Source organism: Desmodus rotundus, chromosome 9 (genome assembly GCF_022682495.2).
Source record: "Desmodus rotundus isolate HL8 chromosome 9, HLdesRot8A.1, whole genome shotgun sequence".
In the NCBI taxonomy this organism is placed as follows: Eukaryota; Metazoa; Chordata; class Mammalia; order Chiroptera; family Phyllostomidae; genus Desmodus; species Desmodus rotundus.
Genome location: NC_071395.1, coordinates 88,689,124 through 88,709,535, shown reverse-complemented (window position 1 = coordinate 88,709,535; position 20,412 = coordinate 88,689,124). Strand labels below are relative to the sequence as shown.

General features: G+C 45.3%; 1 protein-coding gene across 5 annotated transcripts in view; it reads left to right on the top strand.

Annotated features, from left to right (window-relative positions):
- The first annotated feature begins 18,385 nt into the window (after positions 1 to 18,385).
- The window catches only part of HELZ (helicase with zinc finger), a 150,550-nt gene continuing 148,523 nt past the window's right edge, over positions 18,386 to 20,412 (top strand). For 3 of the 5 annotated variants that reach the window (XM_053911794.2, XM_053911795.2, XM_053911791.2), the window contains exons 1-2: positions 18,408 to 18,456; positions 19,769 to 19,824. The gene's annotated coding sequence lies outside the window, so the exon portion shown is untranslated. Of the gene's footprint in view, positions 18,457 to 19,768; positions 19,825 to 20,412 lie in introns of all 5 variants that reach the window. The other 2 variants (XM_053911792.1, XM_053911793.2) reach the window with 1 other exon arrangement.

The window sequence follows — 20,412 nt, the reverse complement described above, 5'->3', positions numbered from 1 at the left end:
CTTGAAAGGCACCAGTGGCACACAGGAAGGATCTGAAGTGTCTGACATCAAGGCAAGGGCTGGGGGACAGCTCTCTCCCAGACAGAAAGGTGGGCAGAGCCATTGTCCCTTTTCTGAACCCAGCCACAGAGCTGGCAGGTGGGTGCCTTATCTGAGACTCCATCGACCTGGCTAACACTATTTTACCTGCACTGGAAATCCCCTGAGACTCCATCCCACCCAACTAACAGGCCTGCCCAAAATGTAGTGACTTTTCCATATGAATGGCTGGTCTTGGCTTACACTTCACAACTTCCTAAACCCTCTCAAACAAGCAACAGCTGGCCTCAGGGAGCTGGCAGACACCAGACCTCTTGCTAACTGGCTCCAGGCCTAACACTAGCAGCAGCTGGCCTAGATTCACAGCTCGGCTCCACCTGGGAATCTCCAAGCCCAGCACAAGTAGCAGCCATCTCAGATTGCTTTATAGCTCAGGCAGGGTGGCCCCGGGAAAAACACAGGTTGGGGGTGACCTTGGCCTGCACCACCTAGGAAATCCCACAGCCTGTGCACCCAGTGGACAGCTACAGATCACTTTGGAGCACCACCACACTGTCCCTGAACAGCTGATCCTCCACGGAGGGTGGAGGTTGATGGTCAGTGGTCATAGCCAGTCCTTGCAGCTGACTGGCCTGGGTAAATCCCTCCCATTGACCTGCCAACAGCAATCAAGGCTCAATGACAAGAGGAGAGTGTACTCAGCCCACATGAAGGGCACATCCCTAGTACCAAGCTTGGGTGATGGGGAGGCTGTGCCACTGGACCCTACAGGACACCTACTACATTAGGCCATGCTGCCAATACAGGGAGACATAACAGCTCTACCTAATACATAGAAACAAACACAGGAAAGCTGCCAAAATGAGGAAACAAAGAAACATGGCCCAAATGAAAGATCAGATCAAAACTCCAGAAAAAGAGCTAAATGAAATGGAGATAAGCAATCTATCAGATGTAGGGTTCAAAACACTGGTTATAAGGATGCTCAAGGAACTTAGTGAGGACCTCAGCAGCATAAAAAATTGAAATAAAGGACAATTTACAGGGAAACAACAGTAGAGTGGATGACACTGAGGATCAAATAAATGGTTTGGAACATAAGGAAGCAAAAAACAACCAATCAGAACAACAAGAAGAAAAAAGAATCCAAAAAAACAAGGATAGTGTAAGCAGTCTCTGGGACAACTCCAAGAGGTCCGGCATTCACATCATAAGTGTGCCAGAAGGAGAAGGGAGAAAGCAAGAATTTGGAAATCTAAGTGAAAAAATAATGGAAAAAAACTTCCCTAATTTGGTGAAGAAAATAGGCGCGCAAGTCCAGGAAGCACCCAGAGTCCCAATCAAGATGGATGCAAAGAGGCCCACTCCAAGACACATCATAATTAAAATGCCACAGATTAAAGATAAAGATAGAATCTTAAAAGCAGCAAGAGAAAAGTAGTTATCTACAGGGGAGTTCCCATAAGAGTGTCAGCTGATTTCTCAAAAGAAACTTTGCAGGCTAGAAAAAATTGGCAAGAAATATTCCAAGTGATGAAAAGCAGGGACCCACAGCCAAGATTGCTCCACCCAGCAAAGACAGCATTCAGAATTGAAGGGCAGATAAAGAGCTTCCCAGACAAGAAAAAACTAAAGGAGTTCATCATTACCAAACCATTATTATATGAAATGTTAATGGGGCTTATTTAAGAAAAAGATCAAAACGATGAACAATAAAATGGCAATAAATATGTATCTATCAACAATCGAATCCGGAAAACAAACTAAGCAAACAAGAAGAGAGATAGAATCATGGATACAGAGAGGGTTTTGATGGTTGTCAGATGGGAGGAGTGTGGGGGGATGGGTGAAGAGGTGAGGGGATTAAGAAGTACAAATAGGTAGTTCCAGAATAGCCATGGGGATGTACAGTACAGTATGGGAAATGGAGGAGCCAAAGAACTTATACCCATGACCCATGGACCTGAACAATGGTGTGGGGATTGCCTAAGGGAGTGGAGGATGCTGGGTGGAGAAGGGCAAAGGGGAAAGAATCAGGATAACTGTAATAGCATAATCAATAAAAATAATTTAAAAAGAAAATATAGGAATAAATGTTTAAGGCCTTATGTTAGGTAATGATTTCTTAGATACAATACCAAAAGCACAAACAATAGAAGGAAGAATTTACAAATGGGACTTTATCAAAATTTAAAACTTTTATATTTCAAAGGACATCATAAAGAAAGTGAAAAGACAACCCATAGAATGGGAAAAATTATTGTATTATATAACTGATAAGGGAATTGCATCCAGAATATATAAAGAACTCTTTACATATAATTCAATTAAAATAGATAAAGAATTGAATAAACCTTTCTCAAAGAAGATATACAAACTCCAAGAAACACATAAAAAGATGCTCACTCTTTCCGCTGTCTGGGAGCCTGTGGAGCCTTCTGGGAACTGGACTTCTACAATGACATATTCGTCTGGAAGGCTCTGGTCCAAGGTCATTTCTGCCAGGTATAAGTGGTTCTGTGGAACCAGAGGGAGCACACAGCTCTTCTTAAAACTGAAGGTGTTTATGCTCGAGATGAAACTGAGTTCTGTCTAGGCAAGAGACGTGCTTATGTGTACAGAGCAGAGAGCAACACAGTGACTCCGGTGGTAAACCGAACAGCACCAGAGCATTCTGGGGAGAGGGAACTCGTGCTCGTGGAACAGTGGCACGGCCTGCGCTAGGTTCAGCAGCAACCTTCCTGCCAAGGCCGTGGGATACAGAATCCGTTCAATGCTGTGCCCCTCGAGGATTTAAACTTGTTGAAAAGTAAGTAAACATCCCTGACTGGTGTGCCTCTGTCGGTTGGGGGTCCGCTGGCAAAGGGAAGGATTCCTGGTTGAGGCACATGCTTGGGTTGCAGGTTTGGTCCTTGGTCAAGACATAAAGGGGAGCCAACTGATGGCTGTTTCCCTCACACGCCGGTGGTTCTCTTCCTCTCTTTCTCTTGCCCTGCCCTCTCTCTAAAATAAGTAAATAAAATCTTTTTTTAAAAGTAAAAAAAAAAAAGAAGATGTTCAACATCATTAGTCATTAGGGAAAGGCAAATGAAAACCAGAATGAGTTACCACTTTATTCCCACGAGGATGGCTAGAATAAGAAGTGCTGGTAAAGATATGGAGAAAGTGGAGCCCTCATTCACTGCTGGTGGGAATGTAAAATGGTGCAATCACTGTGGAAAATAGTTTGGCAATTTCTCCAAATGTTCTCACATGACGCAACAATTCCACCCCTAGAGAAATGAAAATGTGTGTTCACACAGACTTGCACAAAACATTTATAGCAGCATCGCTCACAATAGCCAAAATGTGGAACTCACCCAACTGCCCATCAGCTGGTGAGCGGACAAATTAAATATGTTAATCCGTACAATGTAACCTTAATCACTAATAAAAATGAATGAAGTACATGGATGAACCTCAAAACCACCAGGTTAAGTTGAAAGAAGCCAGTCACGAAGGAAAAACCCCATACTATGTGATTCCGTTTACATGAAATATCTATACAAGGCAAATCTGTAGAGACAGAGAGTAGTTTAGTGGTTGCCAGGGGCAGGGGGAAGGGTGGGGAGTGACTTTAAGTGGGTACAAGGTTTCTTTTTGAAGTGATGAAATATTCTATAATTAGATAGTGGTGACGGTTACACAACTCTGTAAATGTACCAAGATCGTTAAATTGTACACTTTCGATGGGTGAATTTTATGGTATGTAAATTATATCTCACTAAACTTTATTTTTTTTTTTTAAGAAGTAAGTTTGATTCATTCAGGGACATTTGTCTCTGAGATAAAGCAAATAAAACTTCTTTCCACTGAAGACATTTCATTAGGTACTTCAGGTGCAGTTCCTAGGGTCTATGAGCTTTGTCAGAGCCTAAAAAAGATTTGAGAGGCCCCCCCAAATGTATTGGCTTTAAACCATAGAAATATATTCAAAATAAGATTGAAAAAATGTCAACTAACCAATGAAAACCAAATGACATAAAACTAACACCAACACATAGAAATTGATGTGATATGGTATGTGGGTGTATTTCACATATGACACGCTGTTGGGTGACGCCTCCAAATGCAGGTGCTGGAGGTCTTGGGATGTCCAGTCTTTCTTTCCTCAAAGTGAAACCTCTCTTTTTTTCTTTTAAAGAGTTTATTTATTCATTTCTAGAGAGAGGGGAGGGAAGGGAGAAAGAGAAGGAGAGAAACATCAATGTGTGGCTGCCTCTTGCACACTCCACACTGAGGACCTGGCCTGCAACCCAGGCATGTGCCCTGAGTAGGGATCGAACCAGCAACCCTTTGGTTTGCAGGTTGGCACTCAATCCACTGAGCCACACCAGCCAGTGCTAAAGTGAGACCTTTCCTAAGGCTTCTGTAGTCCTGCCCCTGTCTGGACATCCAAGTTCCTCAGACATATCAATGATAGAAGACAGGGTTCGAGTTGTTGCCTCCCAGAAAGCTCCTTATCCTACATAGTTTTATGAGAGCAATGTGGGTCCCCTCAGTGCACTCAACAGAGAATCCCCACTCCTGCCAAACAAGGCACCTGGTTCTTTAAAAAAAAAGGAAAGGAAAGGAATGATATACTTTCCAACATACATCAGTATTTTTCATTTGAGGAATAAATTTTATTGCTATATTTTCCCAGTTTTATCACCTCCTTTTTTCAAATTTATTATTTATTTATTTATTTATTTATTTATTTATTATGCGGTGTAGTGACAAAGTGCCACCAGGTGCCCTAAGTCTTTTATTTCCATCCCCTCACCTCCTTCCCTTTGGCTCGTTCTTGGTATCTGTGGCTCTGTTTCTGCTTTTGTTCATTTGTCTTTTTTTTTTTTCCTTAAGATTCTACATATAAGTGGGATCAAGGCACCTGTTTGTAGCCACCCTGGAGGGGCTCTTACCACGTTGTATGTCTTCGATTTGTCCCATTTGCTGTTTTATTTCTTTTAAGATGTTATTTTATTCATTTTTAGAGAGAAGGGAAGAGAGGTAGAAACAGTGGTGGAGAAACATCAATCAGTTGCCTCTCGTACACAACCAGACCGTGGACCAAACCTGCAATCCAGGCGTGTGCCCTGACCGGGAATCGAATCGGCGACCTTTTGGTGTGCGGGACGACACCCAAACAACTGAGCCACACCAGTCAGGGCTGTCTCTTTTGCTTTTGAATCCCAGAATTCAGCACAATGCCAGATGTGCTCTGGGCTCAAAAAACAGATTCCTTAATACGTAGATGATTTTTATTTATAGTGTTCATGGAGACAATCCCCACAGACCTGTGTTTTTGCTTTCATGTTCTAAGTGGCAGTCCTCATGCGTCAATAAGGTGTTTTAACAAGCAAATAAATACGATGAAAAATAAATAAATAAACTTCAGCCCTCCTTGGAAAGAACATACAAGAGAAAGTGTTGTAATGTCACTATTGGTCAACCATCATAGTAATCATTGATTTATGCACAAATCATCAACAGATGACAAAACTGGTGGGTGAAAGTTGAAGGACTAACAGGATTGTACACAGTCTCAACATATCCCTCCACAAGATACTTAACAATTGTACAAAGAGCAAATGATAACTTGGAGTGGAGAGACCTGGCAGGCAGCATTCTGACCAATGGTCAAAGTGAACGTCACCGGTAATGGGACAAATGGCCACCATATGCCCTCTGATATGCTGTGCTGAGAATGACAGGTGCACGAACTGAATCTCATCATGACAAAAGCACCTGGTGTACCCAAAGTGAGGGACATTTTACAAAGTAACCCACTCCTCAAAAATGTCAAGGCCATGAAGGACAGTGCAAGACAGAACACTTCTCCAGACTGAAGAGGACCGGCAAGACACGATGGAAGAATGCAACCCGTGATCTGGGATTTTCTTTTGTCATAAAGGACGTTGTTGGGGGAACCGGCAAAACCTGAAACCACTCTACAGGTCAGCTAATGGTATTGTATAAAGGTTACATTTTTATTTTATTTTATTTTATTTATTTATTTTCAGAGATGGGAAGGGAGGCAGAAAGAGAGGGAGAGAAACATCAATGTGTGGTTGCCTCTTGCGCACCCCCGACTGAGGACCTGGCCTGCAACCCTGGCATGTGCCCTGACTGGGAATCGAACTGGCAATCTTTGGGTTCACAGGCCTGCACTCAATCCACTGATCCACACCAGCCAGGGCACATTTTCTGATTTATTAATATATAACCTCAATGTGGTTATGTTGTCACATGAGCCCTTGTCTTTAGGGCATACACACTGAAAGGTGTTTATGGATAAAGGTGCAGTGTATCTGTGACTTATTCTCAAATATTTCAGAAAAGAAATTGATATACAGAGAATGACAAAGAGAAGGTGGCAAGATATTAACATTTGGGGAATGTAGGTGAAGGTTTTATGGGAACTTCTTGTATTATTCTTGTAATTTGCTGGCAAATCTGCAACTATGCCAAAAAAAATTTAGAAAACGTTAAAATATCTTCTGCCTCTGGATATTGAAGATATCATTGGATATCACTTGTGGCACTGAGGGAGTCTTGTAAGCAGGTGAGAATGGGTCAAAAGGACTTCGAGTCATCAGAATTTCCCACCTTTATATCTGTCCTCTCTACAAGGCTCATCCTTTTGCGTAGGTCTAGGTAATTTGATTTCTATGCAATGGCATTATACATTTTATATTTTAGAATGTCCATTTGGTTACATATCTTTCAAAAATAATAGTGGTTTAAATGTGATAGTTTAGTTTCTCCCTCAAGTAACAGACCTGGGCTGTAAATTCGGGGCTTATATGGAACACCCTAATTAACAGAGACCCAAAAATGCCTCCAGTCCTACTGCTCTGATAAGCTGAGTGTGCACCACCCTGGTTCACGCTGGCTGCCCAAGTTCCAGGTAGCACGTCCGTATCTTTCTCGTCAGTAACAACTAGGAAGGATCACAGAAGGGTACCCTATGCTCCCTTCATGGACATTTCTGGACATTGCCCAGAACAGTTTTGATTACATCACTTTGCTCTAGGGCAACTTCCAGCTGTGCGGCATGCTGTAATTTGCAGCCTGGGCAGCCCTGTTCCAACCAAAAATCAAGGAGGAAGAGAATGGACATTTAGGTGTGTCAGAAGCCCACGTTCCGAAGCAAGATAAAAATAATCAACAAGAAAAATCTTGCAATTATGACTCCAGTGACAATATTGGGACTGCTTGGTGGCATAAAGGGTATTAGATTTGGGGGTGGGCAGCTGAGCATATGGAAGTGGAGGACCAACCCTGAGAATGCTCTGGAAAGTAGGATGAAATACAGTTAAGACCTCTGCTTAAGAGTTGTGGTATAAGTGAGTAAGACCCCCACTGAACCGGGAGAAAGAGAAGGAAGGCAGGAGGCAGGGAAGGTGGGGAGGGGCCAAGCAAGGGAAAGATCAGGAATAACAGGATGGTCAAGTTCAGCAGCTCCAGGCTGTCTGAGGCTGGCCTGTAGGTCCCTGGGGCTGTGGCTGTCTCGCTTATCTGTAAAGGGAGTTCTGGGAAGGACAGCTTTATCTGATGCATGTGCTGGAGACTCTCCTGACTTCAAATAAAGCCTTTCTATAACTAAATCAAGTGAAGATGGTACAAGGGCCAGAAAAAAAAAATTAGGCTACCCTGAAAAGAAATCCAGCTGTGGGCAAGGAGGAATTTAATAACTCCTGATCCATCGACCCACGGCTCTGTGGCTGTCTTCTGGGACAGCGTGGCTGATTGCTGTTGGAGCGCCCATTGCTGCGGCTCTGGGGAGCTCTGCTGAACACCGGAACGCTGGTCATCAGGCTTTTGAGTCAATAGATTTATTTTTTAGGCCCCTTATTAAAAAAAAAAAACAAAAAAACCTGCCTCACATCCAATAAACATTTGGTTCTTTTCTTGTGAGGAGAATCATAAAGGATATTTACCTTTCCACCAAGCCTTTGGGGTAGAAAGATGTGTGTAGGTAAAATTATGCACTTGAAGATTCCGAGGGGATGGGCAAGCCTGTTCACAAGCACTTCATTTATAGTAAAATGTTTACATTACGGCATCCTAGAGCTGGAAGAGATCTTTCTCTTGGGGTATAAATATTTCTACAGAAGGCTGCAGAGATTGGAGTTTGCTTTGTTTACAGAAAACTGCTCCACCACACTCATGAGAATGTCACGATTGCAGGCCCGGGCCTGTGCCAAGTAATTTCAAAATGTAAACCTGGTGAGTTTTTGCAAGTTTTGCAAAATATTTTGCAAATCTGCATGCAAATGCCTTTGAAGAGTTTAGGCCACGATCAAGGAGGGGCCTGTAGCTGACCTTAGGAAAGCGTTACCCTGTGTCTCCCCCACCCCCAACGGTTCTTTGGAAAGACAAGGGAACCACAAGGCTAACCATAGCAGGGACAATGCAGCAGGAAAGTCCTGGTGCCTCCGAATCTAGACCCAAGCACAGAGATCAAACAAATGGCTTGGCCCATTAAAAACATACTGAAGGCAACACATTTTTGTGTCGTAACATGTGAGAGGGCAGGTTGCCAAGTACTTGGTTATGAATGTGGAATCCACGGAAAAAAAGCCCTTGCACTTTGTCACTCTCTTCGAGCTGGGTTAACCCTATAGCATCAGAAATGGCACGAGAGATTGACTCCAGTCCCTCGAACAGGGAGTTTTCTTTCTCTGCAGTGACTTCAGGTAAAGATGGCAAACGGGCTTCCGGGAGCCCTCTCATGTATGTGGCTGGTCTGTAGGTAGAAAGTGTACAAACCTTCTGGAACCTGGCTACTGAAGAAAACGACTGAAGTTAAACGAAATAGAACAGAAAATGCCTGAGGGCTGTTTTTCCCCTTACATTGAAATTTGACGTGTAATTAAAACATACTTTGTTTTTTAAAAAGAAGGACCTCAGGGGCCCATTTTTTCCCCTAGCTAGTTCTTAGCCAAAACCCTCCCGACCACTTTTCTGCTGTTGTTTCTGTGATATTAGAAGAGTAAAATCCTCAATCAGAGAATCTAAGGGACTTGAAAGACCATTTAGTCCAACACTCCAGTTTGATGGGCAGGAAGGCCCAGGGAAAGGAAGTCATTAGCCCAGGATCTAACGTAGATCAAGTCCATGGCAGTGATCTTTGAGTCTGGGCTTTTTGCAGTTCATCCTTACACCTCTAGGAAGTAGGCTTACTGTGTGAAGATTCATCTCTGAACTGTGTACTTCTTGCTGACACTGCTGCACGCAAAGCCCACTCAGAACTTTCAGCTACCCACAATACAGCAGCTGGCATGTGGGCCCTAAGCGCCACTTCCAGCTGCAACAGAACCTGGGATGAAAACATCCTCACACACGCTATTCTATGTGAGTGCCGTTTTCCTGTGGAAGAACTCTTGGTCCAATTGCAAATGCTTCGGATAGACCGCCGGGCTGTTTCTGGTTTGTTTTGTTTCTTTGTTTGATATGAGTTATTAACTGGACTATGGGGGGTGAAAGGCAGGAAGAAAACAAAAGGAGTGGTTTTGAATTCCTCGCTTTAAAACCCAAACCTTTGAAAGTAGTAAGAGCTAATCTTGTCGCGGACTTACTCTATCCAAGCCGTGGTCTGAGATGCCTGTCATCCCCATAGCAATCAGCGGGAAGGCTCTTCTACCATTCCCGTTGTACAGAGTGGGACACTGGAGTGGAGAGAGGCCAGGAACTTGCACGGGATCATTTGGTTATAGGAAACAGCACTGCCGGGGCCTGGCTGCAGTCTGTGCTTCGCAGACAATGGGTCGCCAGGCACAACATATTTATTCTTTCTCTAGACCTAGCTTTAGAGGTACGGATTCTGCCTTCAAGTTGGCTTCTTCCTCTTCGACAGTTCTGTGGCCTTTGTTTCCTTCTTTCTCTGCTGACTCAGGACCCCAGGAAGCCTACTTCCTGTCATGATCAGTTTGAGAACTGCCTGCAGAAATGCAGACTCAGCAAAGAGGAGCCTGCAAAAGGTCACAGAACCGGAGGCAAAGGCAGCCCTGCAGAGGTGCCTGTGCACACTTGTACACAGACACACACGGGAAATATCTGACTGGGACAGAGATGGAGAGGGGGCGAATAAAAGAAAGAACTGAGGAGCAAAAACAACGTGGATGAGGCTGGAGGGCATTATCCTACATGAAATAAGCCAGACCCAGAAAGACAAATACTGTATGGTCTCACGTATGTGTGGAATCTGAAAAAAGCCAACCCCCTAGAACCAGAAGGTAGAACTATGGCTGCCTGGGGCTGAGAGGTGGGGGAAATGGGGAGATGTTGTCAAGGGTACAACTTTCATCTATAAGGTGACAAGGTCTGGGGATCCAATGTATGACATGGGGACTAGAGTTAACAATACTGTATTGTATACTTGAAATTTGCTCAGAGAGTAAATTTTAAATGTTCTCACCGCACCCCTGCAAAGGGGTAACTATGGAAGTTGATGGATGTAGTAATTAACTCGATTGTGGTAATCACTTTACAATGCATATATATATTAAGTTATCATGTTGTACACCTTGGTAAATCACTTTGTACAACTTTAAAAAACTAGCAAGGAACAACTACTTCCCTACTTACTTGAAAAGTACATTTTTCCCCCTTATTTTCTAGCTTAATGGCATCATTGTCTGAGAATGTACCTGTACGATTTAGATCATTTGAAGTTTGTTGAGACTTGCTACAGTGTCTAGTATTGTCATGAACATTCCATGAACACTTGAGAAGAATTTGTGATCTGCAGTTGTGGGTGCAGGGCTCTGTCTAGGGCGGGGCAAAAGTAGGTTTACAGTTGGGAGTATGGGAAACAGTTTATTCTTGGTTAGTATTAGTTATTGTATTATTTTTCATATGAACCACTGTAAACCTATTTTTGCCCCATCCTGTATATTAGGTAAAGTTGGCTTATCCAGTTGTTCTAATCTATTTCTTACTAGTTTTCATCCGCTTGTTCTAACAGTTACTGATAAACAAAATATCTTCCACTATAATTATAGATTTGTCTCTATCTCCTTGCAAGTCTGTCTGTTTTTTGCTTTTTATTTCTAGTAGGCTTTTGTCATGAAGCTTCCTTTCTTTTAACTTTTAATTTGTCTTTTTCTTTACAAACTTTTTTTAATTGATTGATTTTAGAGGGAGAGAGAGAAACATGAAGTTGTTGTTCCAATCATTTATGCATTCATTGGTTGATTCTTGTATGGGCCCTGACAGAGGATTGAATCCACAACCTTGGTGTATCAGGATGATGCTCTACCTAGCCAGGGCATGGTTTGTCTTTTTACATTTGTTTTTACTTTAAAGTTTTTTAAAAACAGAATCCTGAAACACTAATTCAAAAGAACCTATGCACCCCAATGTTCATAGCAGCACAATTTACAATAGCCAAGTGCTGGAAGCAGCCTAAATGCCCATCAGCAAATGAGTGGATCAAAAACTGTGGTACATTTACACAATGGAATACTATGCAGCAGAAAGAAAGAAGGAGCTCCTACCCTTCACGACAGCATGGATGGAACTGGAGAGCATTAAGCTAAGTGAAATAAACCAGGCGGTGAAAGACGAATACCAGATGAGCTCACTTATGAGTGGAACTAATCAACAAAACAAACAAGCAAGCAAAGTATAACCAGAGACATTGAAATAAAGAACAAACTGACAGTAACCAAAAGGGAAGGAGGAGGGGGATAATGGGGGAAAGAAGGGAAAGAGTTGTCAAGGAAACATGTATCAAGGACCCATGGACAAAGCCAAAGCAGGGTGCTGATGAGAAAATGGAGACAACTGTATTCAAATAAAAAAAAAGATTAAAAATAAGTTTTGTTAAAACACACATGAGATACAATTCATCACCTTAGCCATTAAATTTATTTTTACTTTTTTTATTGTGGTAAAAACCACATAACAGAATTTACCATTTTAATCATCTTTAAGTGTACAGTCAGTAATATTAAATGTATTCATTCACATTGTTTGCAAGTGATCTCCAGAGCTCTTTTGGTCTTGCAAAATTTTAAACTCTATACTCATTTAACAATTTCCCATTCTCCCCTCCTCCCAGCCCCTGGCAACCCCCCTTCTATTTGCTATGAATTTGATTCACTACTCTAGGTACCTTATATAAATGTTTAAAAAATATTTGATTGATTATGCCCTTACAGCTGTCCCATTTTTTCTCACCTTTATTCCCCTCTGCCCTGCACCCCTCCTCCCACCAGCATGCAAGCCCCCTTAGTTCAGGTCCATGGGTCAAACATTTAAGTTCTTTGGTTTCTCCATTTTCCGTACTATTCTTAAGCTCCCCCTATTTTGTACCTACCATTTATACTTGTTATTCCCTGTACCTTTCCCCCTATTCTCCTCCCTCCCTCTCCCTGCTGATAACCCTCCATGTGATCTCCATTTCTGTGATTCTGTTCCTGTTCTAGTTGTTTGCTTAGTTTGTTTTTGTCTTTAGATTCAGTTGTTGATAGTTGAGTTTGTTGTCATTTTACTGTTCATATTGGTATCACATATAAATTGAGTCATGCGGTCATTTGTTTCCTGTGACCCGCTTATTTCACTTAGTATAATGTCCTCAAGGTTCAACCACGTTGTGGCCTGTCAGCATTTCCTTCCTTTTTAAGCTGAATAATATTCTGCTGTATGGACATAGTATATTTTTTAATTCATTCACCTGTTGGTGGACACTTGGGTTGCTTCTTCCTTTTTGCTCTTGTGAGTAAGGCTGTTGTGAGCATGTATACAATATCCGTTTGAATCCCTGCTTTCAGTTCTTTTGCATGTACATGCTGATGTGGGGTTGCTGGGTCATATAGTAATTGTTTAATATTTTGAGGAACAGCCATAGCATTTTCCATAGTGGCTGCACCATTTTACATTTTCCAGTAGCAATGTGCACAGTTCTGATTTCTCCACATCCTTGCCCCCATTTTCTATTTTATGTTTTTTTGGGTAATAGCTATCCTAACAGGTATGAGGTGACACCTACTTTTGATTCAAGTTGTTGTCAAAAGCCCAGGGCCCTAGGGCTCAAGGACCACAAATTTCAGAATCACCTCCCTATTCTATCTACCCCCCGGTACTTTCGTGCTTTTTGTGCATTTTGTTCCAAATGTGTTCGAGCAGATGTCTTGAAGAACACAGCGTCCATTTTGCTTCAGTTGTCCTCATGGGAGGACTAGTCTGAATTACCTGGACCGCCATCACTAGAAATTAAATTGAGCTAAAATGTAGCCCTGGCTGGTGTGGCTCAGCGGATCAAGTGCCAGCCTGCGATCCAAAAGGTCTTTGGTTCGATTCCCAGTCAGGGCACATGCCTGGGTTGCAGGCCAGGTCCCCAGTTGGGGGCATGTGAGAGGCAACCATGTAGGTCTCACACATTGCTGTTTCTCTCCCTTTCTTTCTCCCTCCCTTCCCCTCTCTCTGAAAACTTAAATAAGTTGAGCTACGAAGTCAAAGGGGAGTGTAAGATTCCAAGGATTTAATATTTCTTTTTTTAAACTCATGTTATCTAAGTGCTCAAATTAATAGGCAGTGAATTCTTTTCAGATTAAGTGAGAAGAAAAGGAAATCCATGAAAGCAAGAGGAGGAGGAAAGGAGAATGAGAGAGTGAAGGAGGATGTGAGGGGAATAGAGACTCGGAAAGAGGTAGAAGAAAAGGAAAAGGTGAAAACAGAGAACAAAATTCAAGGGAACTTTCTTTAGTTTTACCAGTCTTGTAGCCAGTGATTCCCTAGAAACTCAGTTTCTACTTCTTAACAACAACAACAACAACAACCCTTTCTTATTGTCCTTTCTTTGCCAATCATTCACTAATTTTCATGATTGGTAGTGGAAAAGGCAATTCATTCATTCACTCAACAAATATTTATTAAGTACCTTTTTTTTTTTTTTTTTGCCAAACTCTATTCTGGGCACTGAGGATAGACACAATAATGAACAAAACTTATGTAAGTCCTTGCCTTCACTGAGCTTCCATGCTAGTGGGCTGGAGTAACCAAGATGTAGTAATCAAGGTGCTAAATGCCATAATAAATAGATCACAAGTTCTCAGTGGGTTAGCATACTAAAGTTCTATTGTCTGATCAGCTGAGAGTCCAACGCATATATTGATCAAGCAGATTTCCACGTGTCCATTCAGAGTCGTACTTTTGCTCCAACTCCATTTGCAAGAACTAGTCACATGGTCCCAGCTAGCCTCAAGAGCACAGCTGGGATGTGTATTTCTCAGCAACAAACACAAGCCTTTGGTGATCCTCAAGCTGACACTTCACAGGGAGAGAGGCAGACAGAAACTGAATAACTAAACGAATTATTTATTATGTTAGGAGGCAATAAATGCTCTGGAAAACAAACAAGAAGGGGAAGAGATATAGAATGCTTGTTAAGAATACTGAAATTTTTAATTGAATGATGAGAAAGGGATGCATTGAGGTGAGCAAAGGCTTCAGGGGGGCGAAGGAGTAAGCAGTGTGGATATATTACTGGAGGAGGGAACTCTCAGAAAGGAGAGTTCCCTTTATGGCTGTCCATTATGGCTGAAGTGAGCCAGGGGCAGAGGTGGGAGATAAGGTCAGAGAGATGAGAAGAGGCAAATTGTGCGGGACTCAGGCTCCTCCTCTGAATGAGATGAGTGGAAATCAGAGAGTCATGTGCAGAGGAGGTATAGAATTTGATTTAATTTTGTCAAGACCAGGGTTGGCAGTTACATTGAGAATATACTGATGGGGGCAAACGGGAGGAGATAATAGTGAATTGGACCGGAGTGGCCACCATGGAGGTGACGGAAAGTGGACAGATATTGGGTATTTTAAAGGCAAAGCAGGATTTGCAGATGGACTGGAGGGAATGTCTGGGCAATTTTAAAGATTTTATTTATTTATTTATTTATTTATTTATTTATTTATTTATTTTTAGAGAGGAGGAAGGGAGGGAGAAAGAGAGGGACAGAAACGTGATTGCAAGAGAGAAACATCAATCAGTTGCCTCTCAGACATGCCTCGACAGGGTACAGAACCTGTAACCCAGGCATATGCCCTGGCCAGGAATTGAACCAGCGTTTTCACTTTGCAGAAAGATGCCCATACCAACTGAACCACACCAGTCAGAGCAGCCTGAACAATTTTAAGGGTGGAGTTGCTGATAACAAGACCAAGGAAGACCATGGTGGAGCATCTCTGTGGGGAGATCAAGAATTCACTCCCGGACATGCTGAGTTTGAGATGTGTATGACGGAGCCAAGTGGAAATGCCAACAAGTTGCTGCCTAAGAGTCTGAAGCTCAGGAGAAAGCTACCAGCAAGAGCTATAGGTTTGGAGTCTTTCCTCACTCAGGGCAATGGGGAGGGAAAGACAAGGAAAGAGCAAGAGGAGTGATTGAGGGATTATTAATATTTGGGGCTGTGTGTTCCTTAGACCAGAGTCAGAATGAGGGCAGCATCCATGTTGGCCAAGTGGCTCTTCCCCCCCAACTCCGTTCCTATCTTCCCTCATCTAACTGTGCACAGTGGGAGTGACCTGAAGAGATGATGGATAGCACCCTTCGCAGCTCATTCCAGGCTTCTTCAGCATCCTCTTTCATGATCACCCCAAGCTCTGATAAGTTTGGTCATTCAACAAATATTTGTGGAGCATCTATTATGTGCCAGGCCCTGCGTACACAAACCAGACAAGGTCTGTGCCCCTATGGAGCTTGTACTCCAATGGGGGCGGGGTAGACTATAAAGTCAACAAACTGGTAAGAGAATTTCTAACCCAGGGTGAAGGGGATCATGAAAATCTTCTTTGAGGAGGTGACATTTGAGAATAGACCCAAGTGCTGAAAAGATGATCATCAGAGCTGGGGAAGAAGGTTCCTTCTGGAAGGAAGCTTGGGGTGTTGCAGGGGAGGAGAGAAGGCCAGTGCTGGGACCATAGTGAGGAAGGGGAGGCAGGAGCTACTTCACAAGGGGCTTGTGGCCCTGGTTAGGAATTTGGGTTTTATTCTAATTGTGATAGGGACACCTTTGGTGGGGTTAAGCTGAGGAGTCAAGAGATCCATTAACATCACAAATGGCACTGGGTTGGTCAAATGGAGAATAGACTGTAGGGGTCCCTGTGGAGGCGGGGAGAAGAGTTAGGAGGCTTCTAGCTCCGGCAACACGTGGTCCTGGGAGGAAAGGAAGGACCGGGATGCACCCTGGAGTGAGTGAATGGGTCAGGCAGGTACATAAATTAAGCCCTTTGGTTCAAGGCCTGTAGACAAAGAAACGGACCTACTTAAAGAAACGCTTGGGAGGCACAAAACTTAACCTCAGCGTATTCAGTGTTTAATTATAGGAAATTGACCACACACCTAGAGATGTCCTGCACACACAAAACAACCATTAAATCAGTGCACATTTGTGGCTGAAGGGGAAACTGGAAAAGGAGAAGCCGGGGAACCCCGCAAAGAGAGAGACTTCGGAGCCTTCTTAAAGGGGGCAGCAGGGGACTGCGATCGAGAGCCGGCTGTATCCCGGATCCCTAGCCCACGGCCCCGCGTGGCTGCTTGCGCTGGAACCTGGCTCCAGGCTCCTGTTATCCAACTCACTCGTAGCTCCGACAAAGCGGGTGACTCAGGGGAGGTCCCTCCCCCGCACGACGCTTTCACCGCTGGGAGTGACTCATTACCTCGCTCCCTCCCTATGGCTGACCCCGGGCCAATCCCTTAATGAGTCTATACCTCACTCTTCCCATCTGGCAGGAACAATCGCCTGGTGGAGTTTTTTTGCTCCCCGGGGGCAGGGCCCGTGTCAGCACCCGACCAGGTTCCTCGAGAGAGGCTTCTCCAAGGGTCTGGAGGAGCGTAGAACCCTTGGGTGGCCCCACCGCCCGAAGCCCTCCCCAGGCATCGAAGTGGGGGGTGGTTAATTCCCGAGCATTCCTCTTAATTTCGGAGTCATTCAGCATTTTGTACCGAGTGCAGTTTCACAATCACTGATGTCCTGGAGCACTTTTGCCTTGGACACCTCTTTAAAAATTTGCTTGGGGAGGGGGAAGAAAAAGAAAAAAGCAGCCAGCGCAGGCCCTCAAAGTTTGCAAAGCAGAGACCAGAGGCATCGGGAAGTGAAAGGGCGAGGGGACTGCCCAACGGGCGCCAGGGGCACAGGAGACTGCGCCAGGTCTCCCAGCACAACCGAAAGTCCGCGGCGAGTATCAGGGAGAGAGCTCGGCTCCCCAGCAAAGAGCCCGCTGGTTCCAGCAGAGGCCCGGGCGGCGGGCGGGGGCTGCGGGGTCGCTCGCTGGGGTTCCCCGCCAGCGTCTGGGCGCCCCCTACTTCCAGAGCCCTCAGTTGCAGCCTGGGGACTGCGTTCCTCAACAACCCCTGGGCAGGAGTGGTGTCCGCAGTCTTCCCCTTGCCCGGGTGCCTGGGCTTACCATCATGCTGAGACTCGCCAGGTGGACCCCGGTGGGCACACCCTCCTTCCAGCCCCCGACCCTCTCCGGGGCCCTCCCGCCAGTGCTGGAGCGCCTTGGCACGCGAGCCGGAGCCGGTGCCCCGAGTTACCTGCCCCGGGAAGTCACGATCCGCACGCAACCCGGGCGGTAAAAGTAGATTCGGTAGAGCCCACATTCCTGGGGGAGCAATCCCTATCCAGAGGGTCGTGGATCACATTACCGGACTAGGGGAGGAGACAGCGGGAGGGGGAGTAAACACGGTAAAAGTTGCATTTTGCTTATTATTCCCCCTATCCCCCCCAAACGCCCTCAGACGCTGGTTGACTCGGGGACACCGTGTCGCCAGATCCTGGAGCCCGATGGCTCCAGAACCTTTCTTCCCACGAATGCAGGAGTCAGAGCGCCGGCTGGTCTGCAGGGTTGCCGGGCCCTGAAGCGACCCCCGGCTTCTCGGAGCGAGAAGTGGGTCGCAGGAGCCCGCAGCCGTGCACCGAAGATCTGGAGCAATAACAGACACATAATGCGCATAAATAAATCAATGAGCAACTCTTTGCTGCCAGCAGCAGGGAAACCTCGGGCTGATTAAATGCAGACGTGGGGTGTCTGCCAGGGCAGGAGGGCGGCGGGGCAAAGGGAGCAGGCAAAGAGTGGGGGGGAAGGGAGGCCAGGGGCTAGAGCAAAGAGAAAAACCCAAAGCTACATTTAAAAAAATGGGGGTGACTTAAATGCACACGGCCCAGAAGAGGGAAGGGGGCCGGGCCGAGGGCGCCCAGGCCAGCCAGCCACCGGGGGCAACTTTCCGGGCAGGAGGTGCGGCCCGAGGGGCGGCGCCGGCGGCGGAGGCGGGAGTCGGGGGCCGAGGGCGGGGGGGGGGGGGGGGAGTCACTTTAAAGGCTCTTTCTTACCCATAATGCTTTGTGGGGACGTTGACAAGTGGATCCAAGATGGCGTAGAAAGTAATGACAGGTAAGTCCTGACTTCCCCCTTCTCTGCTGCTGGGACCGCTCTGCGAGATGCCGTAGCCCTCCGAGAAGGGGACCGGACTCCCCTCCGCTCCCCTGGGCCCCGGGACGGGCGGTCTCGGGGCCGGCTGGGGGCCCCGGCGGCCCGCGGCGGGGCCTGAGACGCAGGGCTCTTCGAGGCGAGGCCCGGACGCTGGGGCTGTTTACAGCTTCTTCCCCTCCTCGGTCCCCTTCCCCTCCGCTGGGGGCCGCGGCGCCCTTGGCCCAGGCTGTAGAGGGGGCCGTACAGACCCGGGCCGCGAGCGGGTGGGAGGTCTCTCCAGCCCCCGGCACTCCGCAAGGGGGAGTCGAGCCTCCCAGCACGCTTTCCTCCGGGTCGGGGCTGGGGGTGGGGAGCGTGCGGGCCTCCCACGCCCCGCTCGATCGCCCCCTCAGGGCTCGGACTTGCACTGGGTGGGGCGGGGGCCGAAGGGTGGGCGTCGGGAAAAGTGGGTCAGGGGTGCGTCCCCTCCCTCCTTCGTCGAGGGCTCTTTCCTGAGCTTCACTTTCTTTCCCCCTTTCTTCGCCCCCTCCTCGGAAATTGTCTTTGGGCCGCAAGTACATTCACACAAATAAAAACAGACTACCCTTTCCTGGAGATTCCTGTAAGGCTCCCCTTCTCCAGGGCTCAGGGACTGCAGTTTTATCTAGGGACTTGGATTCCTCTCCCCCCAAATTATCTGAGCCTCTACACCCTCCCCTTTGCTGAGGGTCCTTCAGACAGGGATGGAAGCCAGGGTCTAAGGATTTTTCTTGGATTAGGTTCCTTAGGTTTTGTTTGAAACTCCAAATGGTTATTCCTTCTCCTTCATAACTTACGCTTTTCAGGCAAATCATTAATAGAATATGTATAACTCCAGAGACAGTGGATTCCTGGGCGGGGCGGAGGAGGGGGGAAGTTGCCCTGGCTAGTTCTTAATTTTGCCTTCTCCGCTCATATTAATGAGGTTTCTTCTCCTTCATTTCTTCTTTTCCTCCCTTTCTTCTTCTTCAAATTCTTCTTCTTTTTTGAAAGCAAGGTCAGTAAGTGCTAAAAGAGATGACTTTTTTGTTCTGGATTTTAAGAACATTTTGTAATCTATTTTATATCACACAGAAAAGAATTATTTTTGTTTTCAAGTAAGACTCATTTACAAAGCCTCATACTGTACCATTTTGATAACTTTTTCCATTTGAACCTTAGATGCCCTTTCACTTCAGGCTGATCAAATGTTTGCTACAGATTATGACTATTACTGATGTTGTACAGACACATTTTACTTTTCTATTTACCCCAGGAATTGGATGAAGTGATTGATCACTAAAGAACTACAGTGCTGGTGAGATGTGTAAGGTGAGACTGAAGTTAAACATGTTTTACTTTTTTTTCCCTTTATTTTAATCAACTCAGAAGGGTGAGGCTGAGACTAGTAATTTCATGGGTCCATCTTTATATCCCAAATAACTCAGTCAGATGGGTGTATAGGCAGGGCTAGATTTAGACAGGAAAAACATGTCAAATGTACCAAACTTTTCAGTAGCTTCAACATACTTAGCCATAGAGGAGCTTACCCAGAGCCAGATATTATTTGCGACTACCCTTGACCAGTGTCCTCACCAGGAGTAATTATAGTTTGCCTATTTAAATGTCCTCATGTATCTTTAGTTGGATGTCTTAATTTCGTCTGTGTTTTGGTGTCCATCCCTCACTCTCTCTGCTGAGTGTCAGTGACTGTGTGCGTGGATTCTGTGTGTCCCCAGTTTGTGGGACTCTTGTAAAGTACACCCTTGCCATTGTAAAGACTTATTTTAGGCAAATCAGTCACTCCTGTTTTTATTTTCTGAAAAATGGAATAGTACTTGTCTCTCTCATAGTTATTTTTGAAATAAAAATGATAGTGTTGAGTTTTGTTTAGCTTTTTTAGGGCTAAGCCTGGTGTGT